Raw genomic sequence first — 15,043 nt, forward strand, 5'->3', positions numbered from 1 at the left:
TTATAGATTTTATTCATTCAACAGTTCAGGCTAATATGAGAAAAAAAAACCTGTCAACAATTGGGCTCAGCAATGTTTTCTGCAGTCTTTTTGAGGTCTTTGTCATTGTCACTGAAATTAAGGTGAGTTACTTCATTATTTTGCATTTTTCCCTTTTGTATTACAAAGTAAAAGCAAGTATATTATTTCATTGTTCACTCTTACAATTGAAACAAATTGACTAAGCAATTCTATGTTTTCAAAATTGTAGTTAAATGTTTCCTGTCTACAATTTGCATTTACTGTAATTTATTACTTTCCTACTCTCAACAGATAAATACTCACTTAAACATCAGATGGAATCTTATTGACGCTTCAGTGGTAAGTGTCTTTACAGTGCACTTGGAAAGTAATCAGACCCCTTGACTTTTTCCATATTTTGTTATGTTACAGCCTTATTCTAAAATGGATGAAATTTATTTTTTCCCTCATCAATCTACACACAATACCCCATTATGACAAATCTACCAAATAAAAAAAACAGAAATACCTTATTTACATAAGTATTCAAACCCTTAGTTATGAGATTCAAAATCTATCCCAGGTTCATCCTGTTTCCTTTGATTGGACATGATTTGGAAAGGCACACTCCTGTCTATAAGGTCCCACAGATGACAGTCAATGTCAGAGCAAAAACCAAGCCATGAGGTCGAAGGAATTGACCATAGAGCTCGAGACAGGATTGTGTCAAGTCAAAGATCTGGGGAAGGGTACCAAAACATTTTTGCACCATTGAAGGTCCCGAAGAACACAGTCGCCTCCATCATTCTTAAATGGAAGAAGTTTGAATCCACCAAGACTCTTTCTAGAGCTGGCCGCGCAGCCAAACTAAGCAATCGGGGGGAGAAGGGCCTTGGTCAGGGAGGTGACCAAGAACCCGATGGTCACTCTGACAGACTCCAGAATTCCTCTGTGTAGATGGGAGAGCCTTCTAGAAGGACAACCATCTCTGCAGCACTCCACCATCAGGCCTTTATGGTAGAGTGGCCAGACGGGAGCCACTCTTCAGTAAGAGGCACATGACAGCCCGATTGGAGGTTGCCAAACGGCTCCTAAAGGACTCTCAGACCATGAGAAACAAGATTCTCTGGTCTGATGAAACAGAGATTGAACTCTTTGGCCTGAATGCCAAGCGTCATGTCTGGACGAAACCTAGCACTATCCCTACAGTGAAGCATGGTGGTGGCAGCATCATGCTGTGGGGATGTTTTTCAGCGGCAGGGACTGGGAGACTAGTCAGGATCGAGGGAAAGATGAGCAAAGTAGAGAGAGATCCTTGATGAAAGCCTGCTTCAGAGCGCTCAGGACCTCAGACTGGGGTGAAGGTTCACCTTCCAACAAGAAAACGACTAAGCACACAGCCAAGATAACGCAGGATTGGCTTCGGGACAAGTCTCTGAATGTCCTTGAGTGGCCCAGCCAGAGCCTGGACTTGAACCCGATCTAACATCTCTGGAGAGACCTGAAAATAGCTGGTCAGCAACCCATCCAAACTGACAGAGCTTGAGAGGATCTGCAGAGAAGAATGGGAGAAACTCCCCAAATACAGGTGCCAAGCTTGTAGCGTCATACCCAAGAAGACTCAAGGCTGTAATCGCTGCCAAATGTGCTTCAACAAAGTACTGAGTAAAGGGTCTGAATACTTATGTAAATAAGATATTTCTAATTATTTTTTGCAAACATTTGCAAACATTTCAAAAAACTTGTTTTCGCTTTGTCATTATAGGGTAATGTGTTGAGGGGAAAAAAACAATTTAACAATTTTAGAATAAGGCTATAAGGTAACAATGTGGAAAAAGTCAAGGGCTCTGAATACTTTCCGAATGTACTGTATATTGAGGATTTGTATATATTCTTCTAGTAGCACAGTTTACATGAATATTATATTCTGACTAATGTAACAAGTTATTTTAAGACACAGTGGCCGTGAAAGGGGGTGTTGGGATATGCAAAAAACCAGCAGCGGGATATGAGAATGAAAAACCCAGCAGCATTGTAGTTCTTGACACAAACCGGTCTGCCTGGCACCTACTAACATACCTCTTTCTAAGGCACTTAAATATTTTGTCTTGCCGATTCACCCTCTGAATGGCACACATACACAATCCATGTCTCAATTGTCTCAAGGCTTAAAAATGTTTATTTAACCTGTCTCCTCCCCTTCATCTACACTGATTGAAGTTGACATCAATAAGGGATCATAGCGTTCACCTTGATTCACCTGGTCAGTGTGTCATGGAAATAGCAAGTGTCCTTAATGTTTTGTACACTATAGGACAAATATAAGCACCCACCAAATTATTCTTATTATATAGAAAGCATTTTGTCCAGATGTCTCCGCGGGTAATAAAGGAATCTGCAGAGGATCTAGCTAGTTTCAGTTTAGTTTCAAGTTTTATTAGTCGTATGTAAAGAACACGTAGTATACAAAGTCCAACAAAATGCTTACTTGCAGGTTCCTTCTCAACATTGCAAAACAATAAGAAATAATAAAAGATAAGAACATAAAGTAAATGGCATTTGACCATACATATATTACATGAAGGCACAATTTATAGTCCAATATGTACACGTGTATCAGGGAGGATTGGGGGGGGGGGGGCAATCTCTGGTGGTCACACACTTAGTAAACACCTACTGGGTTATGTACCTTAAGTGTGGTTCCCAGTCCTGGAAAGAAAAGTGACTGGAGACCAATATCTCCTCCATCCTGTCTGGGAAAATTCCAGGAAAGGTCCATTGTGAAGAGCTTCTACCTACAGTAGTTGCTCTTCAGGAATGCAAAAGCCAGTATGCATACTTGGCTAACCACAGCACAACAAATGAGCTGGTCAGAGTCACACACACCTGGCTTACAGAGACAGACTTAAAGCAAACCACGGTGGTTCAGGTTCTGGTGGCTGACATGTCACAAGCTTTTGATCGTGTCAACCATGCTAAACTCCTCCAGCATCTGGCCAGTCTGGGTCTGTGTCCAAGGCTACTCACCTGGCCTCACAGCTACACAACAGGGAGAACACAGAGGGGGATGGCACATGGAATGTACAGCTCATGGACAGAGGTAACATCTGGGGTCCCACAGGGTGGGGTTGTCTCGTCTTACCTCTTTCTGCTCCACATGTGCACTCGGAGAGTCATCTTTGATTTGTCCTGTTCTCTAAGGCTAGAAAACATTGAAAATGACACCTCAATGGAAGAGGAGTTGAAGTAACTGGATGAATGGGCGGAAGACAACAACATACTTCTGTCCAACTAATTTGTTTCTCTAGAAATCCCCACCAGCAGGCTCCAATGAACCTGGGTAGACAGGCTGTTCCAGTTGGAACAAAATACCTTGGCTTCCACTTGGACAACCAACTCAGTGGTAACCAACATATTGACCAGGCAGTGAAAAGGGCTTCAAAGCATCTACCCTTCCTGACTGTGATGGCAAGAAACAGTCTTCACACTGAGGACCTTGTGGAAATCTACACCACAGTGATCCCACCACGCCTTGAGTATGTCAGTATGTTGCTGGTGGGTGGCACAAAGAAGCAGCAAGCTGCACTGGACAGGGTACAGAAAAGGACAAGCAAGATAATAACAAAGAATAGAGACATCCCACTGACTCTTCACCCTTTTGCAGGAGAACTTTCCTGTAATGCAGGAAATGTAAAACTTCTAGTGTATTTGAGGTTTAAAAAGGCTTCTAATTCCCACTTGGAAATTTCAGACTTGATTTTCCCTTACGAAAAATGTATCAACCCCTACAAATATGTCCATTAATTATAATACACACAATACTACATATTTCCTGTTGCTTGCTGCAAGATTATTTTCCTGCTGTAGCAAACTGCCTCAAATTAAGATCCTACATCTCTACATAATCTCCTGCCACAGAGAAGGGTAGACAGTACTTGCAGAGTCCTCCGAAACCAGAACTAATTGTCCACCATCAACTCAAGGACAAATAGGCTGAATAATTCTGCTGTACAGTCTTGGTCTTCACTGTACGTTTGTAACTCATCTTGCAATTGACAGGCGGTTACATAAATAAGCAATACAACTACAATAACAATCTTGAAGGGTTGCTTATGTATATGAAGGCAGCAGGGAGGTTGGGTTGTGACTAGAGTTACAGCAGCTTGCTGAACCATTGGTCTGGAGCTGGACTTCAATCCAATTCCATAAAGAGAAATGCAGAGTTTTTCTGACCTGTCACAGTATCCCATTAAAACCCTCATAACATTTCAGTTGCCTGTCACAGTCCCAGACGTGTGTACTGCTCGATCGCCAGCTTTCTCTAACAGGTCTATCCTGACTCTCTATCTGCTCCCTGTTTTCAGCTTGGTTAAGAATCACAGGATTTCAGCAACTCCACTGGTTTTGCTGTTCTGGATTAGCACTCCTCCTTCGGTTTGGAAACCCTGCAATCAGCTGCACACGTGAGATCAGACCAGGTGTCTCTCTGTGTGCAAAAGCACTGTTTAAATCGGTTTAGATAAAGCTTTGGTGATAAAGAAACTAGTGATAAACCTTTAATGTTGGGGGGGGGGTATAGTCCTGTCAAAACACCCATATTATAGAGCATTGTTCAACGGTTGGGTCTAATCCTGAATGCTGATTGGTTAAAAGCGCAAACACCGGCTTCTCGAGCATTATCACTTATTTAACAACTTTGCTCACTTGTCTTTTAGTCATAAAATTATCATAAAATAAATCTCACAAGAAATAAGAATGTGCAGGGTTAACATGTTTATCTTATTTAATACGTTTGTTTGAGTTCAATATAGTCTGGAATGTAGCGTTAAATATATCTAATTGTGTAACTGACATGACCGAATCAGACCGTGGCAAATTCTGGCGAACATCGCTGTTCAATGAGGTGTAGCAAATTCTTGGGAACATTGCCAGCTACTTGATATTTTTAAACCATACTCCTACATGAGAAATTCATTTAGAAAGCTATACTCACTCGCCAGTCTCCTTTGACGTCAGTGGACATACATTTAATTTGATTTTGTCAGTTGTCATGTATTTATGTCATGTGCATCATGCCAAAGTACATTTGGTTTTGTTTACAAATGTAATGATTTTTTTGTAAGTTTATAATTACTAGCATTTCCAATTTGATTGTTGTTGGATCTTCAAAGAGTAGTTTGAAATCGTTTTAATTTGGAATGCGAATATGTCTTGGGTCGTCACATACATCACAGATAATCACCTCTGTCCTTCAAGACCACATCCTCAGTCACTGGCAGATGCTTACAAATATTGTAAAGTACATGTAGCATGTTTCATCATTTTGTCCAATCATTATTTTTTAGGGGGCGAAGGCTGCGTGGTTGTAAATCTATTGATTATTCTGTATGTTGGGGATGAAGCTCCTTCAAATCGTCGTCCTTGGCTGTCTCAGTGGTGTACTGTGCTACAGTACAGTTTGGAGGCACATGAGAAAGTGTTAGGTTATAATTGACCTGCTGATGACAACTGACAGTATCAGAAGAGAATCCCAAGAAGACAGCTGGCTCCTTCCTTAGACACAATTTTAGAAATGAGCTCCTTTCCCTGAACACAGCAGGGAAATAACTATCCTAACCCTCTTGCGTGAAACTAGCGTCAGTGTGCTGCTAACAGTGCTGTCCCTGTCCCCTTTCTGGGCTTGAACTACTGGTCCTCTGGTCGCAAACACACGTGACCGCCAAAACTAGTTGTGCTGTAGAAAAGGATCCAATTTGATAGCACCATTGGTGACATTTCAAGCTAGCTGTGGAGTGAGTTTACGGCACATTCTTAACTGTTACATGAGGGAGCACAATGTTACCTCTCATTCATCGAAGTCAATTCTGTTTGGTAAAGTATTGCTATTGGTATTCAAATGCTATTCAAATGAAAAAAAAAGTTGTCAAGAGTGCATAAATATTTGCAAGTTAGGGTTAGGGTTAGGGTTAGGGTTAGGGTTGAGTTTATTACATTGTTGTATTGTCGTTTCTTTCCAAAAGGGTCTTAAGCAAACAAGAGGCCAAGATGTCTGAGTAAGTTCCAATATGTTCCTCTGATTTTTATGACTATATTTGTCTGCCCTGTGTGAATAATATTAACTTCACTACTATATTGGTGTTCATCAATGGAATAGCCTCCCATTAGGGGCAAGTGGGGTAAGATGGGATATTTTATATATGCTCAATGTGGGAAAATAAATATAACATTCACTCTATGATGTATACTTCATGATCTTGGACATCCATGCATACAGTATCAATAAATTGCCTTTTTTTTTATTAATGGTTGGAAACTCATCTTTACCTCTCCAGTGCCCCATGTCCCATTTAAAAAAAATCAGAAATGTAAACATTTCTATGAAATTCACACATCTTTTGATCAACTCTTTTAGGAAAATAATGGCATCGAGTCACAAGCATCATCTGAAGGTAATTTGTCACGAGTAAAATTGAATTCAATTTTTTGTAATTAAACTTTATCTTGAGCACAATATGTTATAATGTTACATTATAATGAAAGTCTTTGTGCGTTGTGATGTGTATTCCACTGTTAACCTTCATCCAGTTGTGCCACTATTCCTGCTTCTCTCTCCTTCTCCAGAGCTTGATGCTCCAGATTGCTAAGGGCTTGCTAGATGCAGAAGCCATAGAGGCAGTGGAATATATATATTTTTTACATGGATGAGAACTGCGCTGCATTGGACATGCCTGGGTCATTGGCAGAACTGCAGGTACAGTATCAAATGCTTAAACTACATTTTCAATCGACACTGTTAGGAAATTCCCTTTCGTTGCGCCACAGTGCAGGTGGGTTGTTTTTATTACATTCAGTTCTTCATTTCAATCTTTAGTTGTTCAAGGTTCATTTTTGTTAATAACCTCCTGCAGGAAGTGTGCAAGACAATTCATCACCAGATTGATAAAGTGGATGAGGAGAGATACGACCTGGCAGACAAAGGGGGCAAGTGTGACAAAGAGGTACAGAAACCAAAGTTAATCTGTCAAATGAAATCCTATTGTAGCCATTTGAGGTTGATTATGTTTGTTGATTTTCTCTCTTGTTAAGAGTGCAGATCTAGTCTTTTTACTGACTTCCTCTCTTCACAGATTGAGGATTTGAGGATTAAAGTGATTGAGTTCCAAGGCTTGTCTGCTGACTCCATGCTCCAGGCACTGCTGGGCTCCAAGCACAAGGTGTCTATGGATTTCAGAGCCAACCTGAAAGAAGTGAAGAAGGAAGTCAAAGAGGAGGTGGGTATTTGTGTGGAAATCTACAAAGCAGAGAATTGGTATAATACTATGGAAGGATATCAGTGAATACCCATGGGAAGATGTAAAATGTTTTGAGTTGGGGGGGGGGGGGGTCACCTTTATAATAAAGCGTTGCCTGTCTCTATCATTGAATTTGCGTATAGTGGTGCAGAAGACAGAAGCAGAAGACATTCTATAATTTAGCAAAAAGCATTTCATGCAATTCTACATAATTTTACATGAAGGGAGACATTTTCAAAATATTTTTTAATACCAAACAAATAACACATAATGACAGGGTCCTCTGACTCTGAAATAACCATAACTACAGGGTACTCTGACCCTGAAACAACTGTAATGACAGGGTACTCTGACCCTGAAACAACCGTAATGACAGGGTACTCTGACCCTGAAACAACCGTAATGACAGGGTACTCTGACCCTGAAACAACCGTAATGACAGGGTACTCTGACCCTGAAAAACTGAGATCAATAGAAACAACTTAGTCTTGAATGCAACCAATAGCCTAGGCCAAGTATTCCCAAACTGGGGTACGCAAAATGCCGTCGAGGGTAGGTCAAATAAAACATTTAAAAAAATATATATATATATTTTTCCCCTCACATTTTCAAAAAGTCCAACGGGGCTATACATTTGGGTGAGGTTTTTTTCTCGCCTGAGTAGCCTTGTTTCACTGGCAAAAATTAAATGAAACCATCTAGTGTTCAGAGTAATAACAACACAATGTCAAATACAGGTAGCCTAGTCAAATAATTAATCACATTAACCGTTAATTCCACCAGTCAAATGTAGCTGCTGCTCATTTCGTTGGCTCGAAAATTGATAAATGCTGCCACGGATATGGCTGGGACAACGCTGGGGGAAAAGGCCAAAAAAACTATACAGACAATGTCTTCATCAAACAACACTGTTTCACGACGCATCAATGACATGGCAGGAGATGTTTTGAAACAATTACTGCTTCGCATACAAGCCAATGAATTCTGTGCGTTACAGCCGGAGGAGTCAACAGACGTGGCGGGCCTGGCACAGCTCCTGATAAATATCAGTTACGTTTATGGGGGCCATTAAGGAAGACATCCTCTTCTGGAAACCAGGACAACAGGAGAGGATATTTTGAAAGTACTGGACAGCTTTGTGATATCAAATGGACTTTGGTGGTCAAGATGTGTTGGTATCTGTACTGATTGGTGCAAGAGCCATGACAGGGAGACATAGTGGAGTGGTAATGTGAGTGCAAGCAGTTGCTCCTGACCCCACTTGGGTACACTGCACTTGGGTATTTTCTGCACTATGCAATGATATGGGCAGCGACCATGTAACGCTTTTGCAACATACAAAAGTGCGCGGGTTATCAAGGGGCAAAGTGCTGACACGTTTCTTGAATTGAGAGACAATCTTAAAATTTTCATTTGTCTGACCGCTTGCATGGTGACGAGTTTCTCACATGACTGGCCTATCTGGGTGATGTTGTTTCTCGCCTGAATGATCTGAATTCTAGGATTACTGGGACTCTCGGCAACTATATTCAATGTACGGGACAAAATTGAGGCTATGATTAAGAAGTTGGAGCTCTTCTCTGTCTGCATTAACAAGGACAACACACAGGTCTCTCCATCATTGTATGTTTTTTTTGTGTGCAAATGAACTCAAGCTTACGGACAATGTCAAATGTGATATAGCGAAGCACCTGAGTGAGTTGGGTGCGCAATTACTCAGGTACTTTCTCGAAACGGATGACACAAACAACTGGATTCGTTGTCCCTTTCTTGCCCTCCAGTCCACTTACTGATATCTGAACAAGAGGGTCTCATCGAAATTGCAACAAGCGGTTCTGTGAAAATGTAATTTAATCAGAAGCCACTGCCAGATTTCTGGATTGGGCTGCGCTCAGAGTATCCAGCCTTGGCAAATCGCTCTGTTAAGACACTGATGCCCTTTGCAACCATGTACCTATGTGAGAGTGGATTCTCGGCCCTCACTAGTATGACAACTAAATACAGGCACAGACTGTGTGTGGAAAAAGACTGAGACTCTCTCCAATACAACCCAACATTGCAGAGTTATGTGCATCCTTTCAAGCATACCCTTCTCATTAACCTGTAGTGAGTTATTCACCATTTTTGTTGATGAACAAATAAGGTTTTATATGTAAGATGGCTAAATAAAGAGCAAAATTATTGATTATTATTATATTGTTATTTGTTATATTGTGACAAATGTTTAATAAATATTGTATAGTGTGTGTGGCAGGCTTACAACGATGCCAAAAAACGGCATTTGAGAGTGTGCAAACCCTGGTGCTAGAGGGGGTACGCAGCTGGAGGTTGAATGTTTAAAGGGGTACGGGACTATAAAAAGTCTCTCAGTCCCTGCCGCTTAAAAATATCCCCACAGCAGGATTCTGCCACCACCATGCTTCACTGTAGAGTTGGTGCCAGATTTACTCCAAACGTGACGCTTGGCATTCAGGCCAAAGAGTTAAATCTTGGTTTCTTCTGACCAGAGAATCTTGTTTCTCATGTTTCGAGAGTCTTTAGGTGCCTTTTGGCAAACTTCAAGTGGTGTGAAAAGTGCCTTTTACTGAAGAGTGGCTTCCGTCTGGCCACTCTACAATAAAGGCCTGATTGGTGGAGTGCTGCAGAGATGGTTGTCCTTCTGGAAGGTTCTCCCATCTCCACAGAGGAACTCTAGAGCTCTGTCAGAGAGACCATCTGGTTTTTGGTCACCTTCTTGACCAAAGCTCTTCTCCCCTGATTGCTCAGTTTGGCCGGGCAACCAGCTCAACAAAGAGTCTTGGTGGTTACGAATTTCTTCCATTTAAGAATGATGGAGGCCACTGTGTTCTTGGGGACCTTCAATGCTGCAGACATTTTTTGGTGCTGTTCTGTGCCTGGACACAATCCTGTCTTGGAGCTCTATGGACAATTCCTTTGACCTGGTTTTTGCTCTGACATTCACTGTCAACTGATGGACCTTTTATAGACAGGTGTGCCTTTCCAAATCATGTCCAATCAATTGAATTTACCACAGGTGGACTCCAATCAAGTTGTTGCAACATCTCAAGGATGATCAATGGAAACAGGATGCACCTGAGCCCAATTTTGAGACTCATAGCAAAGGGTCTGAATACTTATGTAAATACGTTTTTTTTAAAAATGTTTTATACATTTAAAAAGATCAAAAAAATCTGTTTTTGCTTTGTCGTTATGGGGTATTGTGTGTAGATTGCTAAGGATTTTATTTTGTTTCATCTATTTTAGAATAAGGCTGTAATGTAACAAAATGTGGAAGAAGTCAAAGGGTCTGAATACTTTCCAAAGGCACTGTATGTGTGCTCAGCGGTGATGGCAGATGCACTCTTGCCAATAACCTATCCCTCAAAGATACTTTGTAAAACAATGCTGTTCGCTCAATATTGGGAGTTGATCAAATATCAGTAGTGGAAAAAGTACCCAATTGTCAAACTTGAGTAAAAGTAAAGATACCTTAATAGAAAATGACTCAAGTAAAAGTGAAAGTCACCCAGTAAAATTCTACTTGAGTAAAAGTCTAAAAGTATTTGGTTTAAAATATACTTAAGTATCAAAAGTAAAAATCTAAGTATGAATAATTAAAAGTTTTTCATATATTTACAAAATAAACGGCAAAGTGTTCTTGTTTTTTTAAATTGACGGATATCCTGGGGCACACTCCAACACTCAGACATATTTTACAAATGAAGCATTTGTGTTTAGTGAGTCCGACAGATCAGAGGCAGTAGGGATAACCAGGGATGTTCTCTTAATAAGTGTGTGAATTGAAACATTTTCTGTCCTGCTAAGCATTCCAAATGTAACGAGTACTTTTGGGTGTCAGCGAAAATGTATGGAGTAAAAAGTACATCATTTTCTTCAGAAATGTAGTGAAGTAAAAGTTGTAAAAAATATAGATAGTGGAGTAATGAACAGAAACCCCCCAAAACTACTTAGGTAGTTCTTTAAAGTATTTCTAAGGGTTTTAGGCTGGGTTTCTGTACAGCACTTTGAGATATCAGCTGATGTAAGAAGGGCTTTATAAATACATTTTGATAAATTTGATACTTCACGAGGCTATGTATCAGTGCCTACATACAGTCGTGGCCATAAGTTTTGAGAATGACACCAATATTAATTTCCACAACGTTTGCTGCTTCAGTGTCTTTAGATATTTTTGTCTGAAGTACAATTACAAGCATTTCATATGTGTTAAAGGCTTTTATTGACAATTACATGAAGTTGATGCAAAGAGTCAATATTTGCAGTGTTGACCTTTCTTCTTCAAGACCTCTGCAATCCGCCCTGGCATGCTGTCAATTAACTTCTGGCCACATCCTGACTGATGGCAGCCCATTCTTGCATAATCAATGCTTGGAGTTTGTCAGAATTTGTGGGTTTTTGTTTGTCCACCTGCCTCGAGGGTTGACCACAAGTTCTCAATGAGATTAAGGTCTGGGGAGTTTCCTGGCCATGGACCCTAAATATCGATGTTTTGTTCCCCGAGCCACTTAGTTATAATTTTTGCCTTACGGCATGGTGCTCCATCATGCTGGAAAAGGCATTGTTCGTCACCAAACTGTTCCTGGATGGTTGTGAGAAGTTGCTCTCGGAGGATGTGTTGGTACCGTTCTTTATTCATGGCTATGTTCTTAGGCAAAATTGTTTAGTGAGCCCACTCCCTAGGCTGAGAAGCAACCCCACACACGAATGGTCTCAGGATACTTTACTGTTGGCATGACACAGGACTGATGGTAGTGCTCACCTTGTCTTCTCCGGACAAGCTTTTTTTTCGGATGCCTCAAACAATCGGAAATTGGGATTCATCAGAGAAAATGACTTTACCCCAGTCCTCAGCAGTCCAATCCCTGTACCTTTTGCAGAATATCAGTCTGTCCCTGATGTTTTTCCTGGAGAGAAGGGGCTTCTTTGCTGCCCTTCTAGACACCAGGCCATCCTCCAAAAGTCTTCGCCTCACTGCGTGCAGATGCACTCACACCTGCCTGCTGCCATTCCTGAGCAAGCTCTGTACTGGTGGTGCCCCGATCCCGCAGCTGAATCAACTTTAGGAGACGGTCCTGGCGCTTTCGGTACTTTCTTGGGCACCCTGAAGCCTTCTTCAAAACAATTGAACTGCTCTCCTTGAAGTTCTTGATGATCCGATAAATGTTTGATTTAGGTGCAATCATACTGGCAGCAATATCCTTGCCTGTGAAGCCCTTTTTGTGCAATGTAATGATGACGGCACTTGTTTCCTTGCAGGTAACCATGGTTGACAGAGGAAGAACAATGATTCCAAGCACCACCCTCCGTTTTAAGCTTCCAGTCTGTTATTCAAACTCAATCAGCACTCACACCTGTGTTAACGAGAGAATCACTGACATGATGTCAGATGGTCCTTTTGTTGCAGGGCTGAAATGCAGTGGAAATGTTTTTGGGGGATTCAGTTCATTTGCATGGCAAAGAGGGACTTTGCAATTAATTGCAATTCATCTGATCACTCTTCATAACATTCTAGAGTATATCCATATTGACTAATATCACTATGAATACCCGTAAAGCTAAAATTTTAAATAACCTAAACAAATAGCTTAGATTCTCTATTGACCTGATCTCTCTGCTGTAACACCCACTCTACCCTTACAGGACAAAGAGGCAGTTGGTGACTGGCTTAAGAACATTGATGACAAGGCAGGCATGGACGGCAGAAAGAAGATGTTTGAGGCAGCATAATATCTGTGGCACGACTCAGTCCCATTTCACCTGCCTTTCTCTATGTCCTAATAATAAGTCAGTTGTTGTCAGCCATGGCTGTATTTTGTATTTAGATGTTAGATATATAAAGTAGTTTTGTGGTTAAGTCAGATATGGATTTGTATGACCATGTTGTCGACTAAGATCATTTCCCTTTTCACAGCAACTTGAACATATTTTGAAGAACACTTGCTGTATGAAGAAATGTACTTAAGTATATATGACTGAACATTAAATAAATATTTGAACCTTTACAACTGGAATAGCATTTTTATTTTGCTTGCATGTCTTTTAGGGTTTTGTGATGAATAAAAAGAGAACACGACTTATGCACTTACCTACTTGATTTGAGTATGAGTAGAACACTATTCAATGTTCAATAGCAGATGGCAATTAGAAGCTAGTTGTAAAAAAGAAATGTAACGACTGAAGGACTTTAATCTTAGGACATCATTTCTTAGAACATGTCACACAAACCAAAAGGTGTATGCTCTGTGCATGTTCTCTCTCCCTCTCTCTTTTTCTCTCTGCCGAATCCTGCTGTAATTATGACTCCTAGAATTGGTAGCATCTCTTTATTGTTTGGCCATCTTGTGCATGGAAACTGATACAAACATATTTAGGCTAGGATTTAATCAATTGTAGAGTTAATCAATTGTTCAATACTAATACTAATACAAAAATACAATCAGTAATTTTATATGAAAAATGAAGAATGAATATAGTGTAACATGTTATAACAACTTTCATGACTATGCATTACTAAACTATTTATAATATATTAGTAAATAAGTATTTCATTATTTGTAAACATTTATAAACATGTATACAAGAAACTATTACATTTCATAAGCATTAGAAACATGTATTTTAACTTTGGCCTATAATGGCTAATTCGTTAATTACCGAATATTGGATTGTTAGTATTTCTCACACAAAAATCAGCATGCATAGTGTGTTGACCAGGGTAGTTGAGTATTCATGATGTTTTCTTGTATTCATGATGAAAAAGCTATGTTTTCTTGTATTCATGATGAAAAACCTATGTTTTCTTGTATTCATGATGAAAAATCAATGTTTTCTTGTATTCATGATGAAAAAGCTATGTTTTCTTGTATTCATGATGAAAAAGCTATGTTTTCTTGTATTCATGATGAAAAACCTATGTTTTCTTGTGTCTTATGACACCATAGGTTGGTGTTGTATCTTGTGACATCTCCGCTGTAGCGAGAGCAAGACAGCGGTGGACTAGCATGGATATGACGCCCTCTACTGCCTCACCGTAGCACACACAGCTGCAGGTATGGGAGAAATAAGAAACCTGTTGGCTGGCCATGGTAATCAATTCAGATATGGATCATCTGTATAATAGATCTTCTTTGCGTTTTTGCCTACTACAGCTTTGATGTGATTTACTGACAAGTGCTTTGGTTTTATTGTCAATCACAGTGTAGAACACAATCTGGGTAGATGAAAAATTGAGAAATCTGGATAGATATATATATTGAATGGAAAAAGGATATTAGGTGAGTGATGTAAGGATTGTTTTTGGATCATGGTGCTTTATCAGATATAAAAGAAATGGTTGTAGTTGTGATTGTATTGTTAAAGCCTATTGGAGAAATAACTCTGTGTGAACAATGCATGACAATATCTTCTATAACTGATCAACCAGAGGATGCATGATTCCCATGTCTGTATCTTCTATAACTGATCAACCAGAGGATGCATGATTCCCATGTCTGTATCTTCTATAACTGATCAACCAGAGGATGCATGATTCCCATGTCTGTATCTTCTATAACTGATCAACCAGAGGATGCATGATTCCCATGTCTGTATCTTCTATAACTGATCAACCAGAGGATGCATGATTCACATGTCTGTTTCTTCTTCTTGCACATTTGCAAAACCGTTTCTTTTACTTTCAAGGTGACACTTTTCACTGGGTATCATATTTAACAATCTGTGTCTTTAAAGGA

At 40.0% G+C, this 15,043-nt stretch overlaps 1 pseudogene; it reads left to right on the plus strand.

Moving 5' to 3' along the window:
• The first annotated feature begins 2,639 nt into the window (after window positions 1-2,639).
• On the plus strand, window positions 2,640-13,315 carry LOC110521360 (annotated as a pseudogene).
• Window positions 13,316-15,043: the final 1,728 nt, after the last annotated feature.

This window comes from Oncorhynchus mykiss, chromosome 30 (genome assembly GCF_013265735.2).
Source record: "Oncorhynchus mykiss isolate Arlee chromosome 30, USDA_OmykA_1.1, whole genome shotgun sequence".
NCBI lineage: Eukaryota > Metazoa > Chordata > Actinopteri > Salmoniformes > Salmonidae > Oncorhynchus > Oncorhynchus mykiss.